The sequence below is a fragment of the Anomalospiza imberbis genome, chromosome 5, assembly GCF_031753505.1.
Source record: "Anomalospiza imberbis isolate Cuckoo-Finch-1a 21T00152 chromosome 5, ASM3175350v1, whole genome shotgun sequence".
Classification (NCBI taxonomy): Eukaryota; Metazoa; Chordata; class Aves; order Passeriformes; family Viduidae; genus Anomalospiza; species Anomalospiza imberbis.
This window is the reverse complement of record NC_089685.1, coordinates 49,647,493-49,653,967: the sequence shown is the minus strand read 5'-3', so window position 1 is coordinate 49,653,967 and position 6,475 is coordinate 49,647,493. Positions and strand designations below refer to the sequence as shown.

General features: G+C 38.1%; 1 long non-coding RNA gene across 1 annotated transcript; it reads right to left on the bottom strand.

The window, feature by feature from the left end:
* On the bottom strand, positions 1 to 2,168 carry LOC137475013 (uncharacterized). The gene is made up of 3 exons (XR_010999633.1): positions 1,929 to 2,168; positions 706 to 824; positions 1 to 149 (listed from the first exon to the last, which is right to left on the bottom strand). It is a non-coding gene; the product is annotated as an uncharacterized lncRNA (long non-coding RNA).
* Between the last annotated feature and the right edge of the window lie 4,307 nt (positions 2,169 to 6,475).

Genomic DNA, 6,475 nt, shown 5'->3' with positions numbered 1-6,475 from the left:
CGAAAATACTTGTTCTGAAAACAGACTGGAAAGGCTGCAGGAAATCATCCCCTCATCTGCCTTCATAGATGTGCTTCTGTAAGTGGCTGAAGAGGCAGGTCTGTGACTGCTGAGGACACTGAGCTTTTGCTGTCTGCTACTCCTCTCAGCTCTATAAAACAAAACCCACTCTGAGCACATTGCAAGTGGCACTCAAGTCACTCAGGGCATAACTTGAAGACAATGGCTTTGCTCAAGGGAAAATAATGATGAAATTTGGCCTAGTGAACCTGCTTTAGAATCTGTCTGTAGCAATAGAACTTAGATTAAAAGTGTTTTTCACGCGTAAATTTGGTGTGTTAAAAACAGAAGGTTCTGAGAAGAAACAAAACCAGGATCCTGTTTGGATTTAAAAAGTCTCAGCGTAATTGCAGATCTGACCAAGCATTTTACTATGCAAAATTTCAGGTGACCTTGAAGGAGGTCAAGAAACCCATTGGGTTGTCTTAGCTGGCCGGGGACCTAGATTGGTTCCAGGTTCTGGTTCTACCAAAAACCAGCTGGAATGGACTTGAGCAGCTGCATCAAATGTTGCTGTTATTGGAGCCACCAGAGTAGAAAATTAGCCTGTTTCAGCTCCTAATATCTAAATATTTCAAAGTAAAGCACAGTATTCAGGGCTGCACAATGGAACCTTCTTTATGTGCATTTGGTATCTCTCTTGACACCTGTGTACTGCTTTGGTGTCTCTGTTATCTCTCTTGACACTGATATCTCTCAACAGCACTCTCCAGAGTACCTAAGACAAAGCTAAATATGAAGTCTGTTCACACATTAATGCAAACCTAAAAGAGAGTTGATATTGAAAATTATGAAGAGCTTCTTTACGCTGGGTAGGAGATTTGCAAACTGCAGCTTATGTTATTTCTTGGAATAGTTTATTGAGCAAAAGAGTATTTATTTCTGTCAGGGAAAACAGGCTAAGTGTTGCCTCTGGGTTTCAGCAAATAACCTCTCTGTACCATGGGTGAACAGTTCCAAAGGAAAGCATTGTAAGGTGGCTGCAAATTCAGAAGTGTCAAAGCTGTGCCCAGGGAAACATGCAATGTCTGTGTAGAGCACAGAATATATCTTCATGGAATCACAGAATATCCTGAGCTGGAAGGGACTCACAAGGACCATCAACTCCTGGTGCTGTCCAGGCACCCCAACAATCCCACCCTGTGCATCCCTGAGAGCGCTGTCCAAACACTCCTGGAGCTCTGGCAGCCTTGGGGCTGTGACCATTCCCTGGGGAGCCTGGGCAGTGCCTGACACCCTCTGGGGAAGAACCTTTTCTGATACCCACTCTAACCCTCCCCTGACACAGCTCCATGATGTTCTCTCGGATCCATTTGAATCTATGTACATTATAAAGAATAACAGATATAATAAGAAACAGCAAAATATCAGAAAAACAGATCTGACAACAAAAAGCTAAGAAATGCTACTACTGTTCCTCTGCTGCAGTCACATGAGTGAGCTAGAGATTCTGCTGGGGCTTTCAAAAACTTCTAGCAACCATGAGATTGCTTTACATTTGATGCTTCAGAAATAGTCTAGAAGTTATGATTAGGATTTTTGATTGCTAGAATTAACGTGAACCTACTAACTTCGCTAAAAACTGTACACAGAGCATAACATTTTACAAAAACACAGTCCAGCATTTTGCCACAGTCATTATGAAAGAGGCTACGATTACAGAATTAAAAAGAAACACTTAGTACTGATTCTTTTTCTTCATACAAGTGTTTAAATTTATGACAGTCAAGCTACCCAGTCTGCTTTGGATCAATTAATTAACTCCTGGAAGGCTCTATTTTTCATTTGAAATACCAGGTTCTGTAAAAGCTGATGAAGGTAACTTCTTGGTCTTTTCCCCACAAGCATAAAAAAGAATAAACACTTACCAAAGCAATGCTGATTCCAGCATGCCACTCCACACTGCCAGATCATCCTGACCTACAATAACTGGGAGGGTGCACGTCTTTCAGAAGCCTGCATATTTTTTCAGATTTTTTTTTTTATTTTCTCTAAAGAAACCTGAGGAGACATAACAGGCGGAAAGAAGAAAAAGTGGAATAAAGGCTTTGGAACAATATCAGAAAAATTAGGAGTAAATAGTTCCTTCAGTGATTCGGTTTTCTTAGCTAAGCACTAGACAAATATCTTTCTGTTCATAAAATTCACCCTAAGAAAATTCTGTTTCCCTTTAGTCCTCCACAGAGATCCAGGGTGGCAGTAATAATATAGAGGATGAGCAATTATTTACTTCATCAGTTGGTCTGGGAAATACTTTAAAGTTTGGCAATCAAAAGATAATGGTCTTGTGAAACTACTATCGGGTATTTGAATTTTCTTTAGAGACTCTTGTCACTGCATTAAATCATATGGAAGCAAAACCTGATAATGCACCTACCTCCCCCAGTAAATAACTTGGGAAATCTGGTACTGAAGCTACAAAGACAGCTTGTACTTCACAAGAAACCATTGTACAGACTGGCTAGATCTTACCCATGAAAGTGAAATATCTGTTATGATAAAAAGAAAGTGCATTTTGTTCAAAACTTACATAATATGGGAATGTTAAGACATACTCCTTCAGGATTTATTAAACATTTGCTTAGTTGGTCACCTTGCAAGCTAACTCTATTTAGTCAAAAAGATTTAATTCTGTTGTCCAGATCATTATCTAAGTCAGTCCAGCATCAGTGACGTGACTGGAGATGTACTGATCTATTCCAACAAAAAAAATCATAGTGTTATGTATAAATATAAACTGTTTTACTTGTACTTCTTTCACAGTGGGAACCTCCAGATGCTGGGGATTAAATAGTTCTTTCTTCTGCCTGTCTTTCCACCATCTCCAATACCTCTGCCTTTGTTAAGAACTGCATTCAGTAACACTCCTGTTCAGTAAATGAATAAAAATCATAGTAGTAAAGTGCTTTACTGAATCATTGCCTGAATGTTGTAAGCATTATTATTATTATCTACTGCAATGTATGAAACTGATTCTCTTTTCCTATAAATTGCTAAATGAATTCTATCCCTCTGAGGTTACACATGTATATGTATATGGATGAAATACTGCAGAGCTAAAGTGAACAGTTTTTATGTAATTATATTAGAAAGGAATTGTGATTTATCATCTATATAAAACCACCTAATAAAAAATGCCAAGAGTGCTTCTGAAGATATGCCCAGTGCTTCCTTTGCTTGTGTCAACCAGACTGAGAGCTTTAATTTTTTCAGACTATTATTTGCTCACTCAATTTAGAAATACAGAGCCTACAAGTTAGGGAGTGCAGTATGTAGCAAATCAAAGTAATAAAAAAATTACAGCTTGTCCACCAAAGGGATGATCACCCAAGCCAGTGTGGGACACACATATCATGGCAGTCCATCAGCACAGACAGAAATGCATCCCAGCACAGCTCTGTGCAGTGTGAGGGCCCTGGAACTGGCAAAGACAGGCAGCTCTTATCAGAGCTCATCTTCTAGAACTAAACACAAGAAAGAATCCAGAGTCTAGGAAATTCCAGATGAAGGTACTGCTGAAAATGGAGGGAGCTGTGGGACAGCAGGCTTGGCACTGTCAGCGTCACACACGGTGTTACAGTCCAGCTGTCAGATGGGAAACTGCAAACACAAACCTTTTACAAACATGAGAGAAAGCACTCTGTTTGTATTCCATAATATTATCTTACAATAATTGCTACACGGTTCTGACTCTCATTAACTTTGTCTGCCACGCCGATTTTATCTCTTCATCTAAAGAGCTTTGCCTGTCTGTGGTTCCTCCCCTGTGCTCGGGGACCAAGGGGGTGTACATCCACTGCTGAGTGCCAATCTGGGTGTACACTCCCATGACACCTGCCCTGCTTCTCCAAAATGCTCTGTCTCAGGTCAAGGTGTAGCTTTATCCTGCACATTTTAATGCCTGCCTTTAACTGCAATGTCAATCACAACCCATTGGTCTCCTTCACCACCTGACTTTAATAGGTGTTCACGCTCTCTAGTTTTACGAGATAATATTAAACCCACTGTGCTCCTTGAAACATTTTAGAACTCTCAGAACACTAAAGTTTCCCTCATGCCATGTTTCAGAACTGGAGACAAACCAGATTTGTTCCTCTGGTGAACCTGATGCATTTAAGAGCAAGAGTAAGGAGATTTTCCAATGCCACCTGAATTCCTTGCCCTGAGATGAACAATCTCCTCTTAGAAGAGACTGAAATAATAATAACAACAACAATAATAATAACAATAACAATAATAACAATAACAATAATAATAATAATATTGATGCAGGTGAAAGGTTACAACTTGATACTGCAATTACAAATTTCCAGGAGTTGCAACAATATGACACTGAAAGTAATTTTAAAAATGATGTCTCATCTTCAAATGACACATGTGCCAATATTTTAGGTGACTGAGATACCACATATTAACAACACAAGAAATACAAAATAATTAACTTCATATAATTCAATGTATAAAAAAATAGATACAGCAAGAATATTTTTAGTTTAAAAAGCACAACTTATTTATACCCCAAAATATTGCCTATTCAAATTATTTTTATACCTTTTGGTTTCTGTGTCTCCATAAAGATGAGAAACTCTCTGAAAAGATTATAGGAGGCTAGAGAAGTTGTTTATTGCTATTTCTTTGGTGTTGAAACACTTGTATCACAATTTTTTTCGAGGATCTGAGATTTTAAGTAAATCACAAAATATTACAAGACTCACAATAGAATATCAAAGGGTGCTTCACTCATCCTTTTATAAAACATCAATCTCATTCAACATTTTAAATTCAAATTTGTAGTACAGCTAGAAGAAATATTTTATTTCTATCTTGCACATTAGAAAGTCACAATACTAGGCTGGGGTTTTGCTTTCAGGATATGGATTTAAAAGGTTGGAACCAGTGGCATTTTAGACTCCAACACACTGAGGACAATTTGGAAAGAACATCGGCTGGAAGAAAAGGGAGCAGGCCATTACTTGTGGGTTGGGCAGTGATGTGATGGAAAATTAAAAGGTTGCTGCATGAGCCTATTAAAATCCTTTAGATAAGAACATGAATGATGTAAGTCCTGGAACAGAAGACATTCAAGTCCAAATCTACTTCTATCTCCTGAAAAAAAAAAAAAAGAGCGTGAAGCTTCCTTTTGTTGTCTCTAAGACAGGAAGAAATATTTTTACTTTCTCACAATAGCTGAAAACCTACTAACATTAACATAAATTTTTAAGAATAATACAGCAGCTGAGCAGGAGAACAGTATTTCTTAAATGCTACTGTGCAGATCTTAGTGTGAACAGAAAATGTGATGTCCAAGAGGACTTTTCTTGTGCTGATCATGTGTGTCTGAATATTTTTCATAGCACTTCTTCTCCATTAAGTGTCAAAGCCAGTAGATATTGCATTTCCTTTCACCCACAAGGGAGACAGCTTTTCTGGGAGCTACCACACTTCATGGTACAGCACAGATAATAATGGTGGAGTCAACAAAGAGACATCAACAGCTGTAAATTTACACATCTGGATCCCTCTATTGGCAGTAGCAAATACCAAAGTGTGGTGAATAACAGAACCAGATAAGAGAAACCTTCAAATAGATTTGTGGACAATAACCCATTCTCAGCTAGGTCTGTTCCTAATGAGGTTTTGCAGGGGCTGATTTTTAGCCCTGTCCTATCCATACATTTTCTGCACACACATCCATGAATATGTGTGTCTGTGTGTGTGAGGGTGTATAAACACAGTAAACACATCCCTCTCCATAGATATCGATATAAATATATACATTCACACATCCACAAATAACCTGAAAAAAAGCTCTCTCCAAAACTTTGAAAGACTGGGTGACCATAGATAACTGAAAAATAAGTGGAATGGTAAAATGATAAAGAGAAAATTTCACTAACACGGCACAAGTGGGAAGAATAAGGAAAGAACAAGCTTTCTAATGAAGTCCTGCAATGAGAAACAGAGAAAATATGCCAGAATAGAAAGGGAAGCTTGATTACAAGTTTTATTAAGAGATTTACAGTTCATAACATATAATCAAAGCATAAATAAATTGCCAGTATGATGCTAGGCACAAAGGACTCAGGCAGTCCTTGGCTATAGAAACAGAGGAACACATAGCAGTACCTGAGAAGTTATATTATTTATTTTTCTCATACCAATGTAACTTCTGCAAAAGCACCAACTCTCATTTCTGCCATAACATTTTGTGAAATGTACAGAAAAACTAGCAGGAGTTCAAAGGCAGCCACAGGGAGGATTAAACTACTGGCCAACATGACTTGAAGCAAAATTGTAGGAGGTCAAAAATTTTTGGTCATCAGGGAAGTTGTTACAGATTATTTAGTCTCCATCTGCACATATCTATGTTAAAGAAACTTAAAAAACAGACTTTGGGTGTTGCTCTAACAGGAAA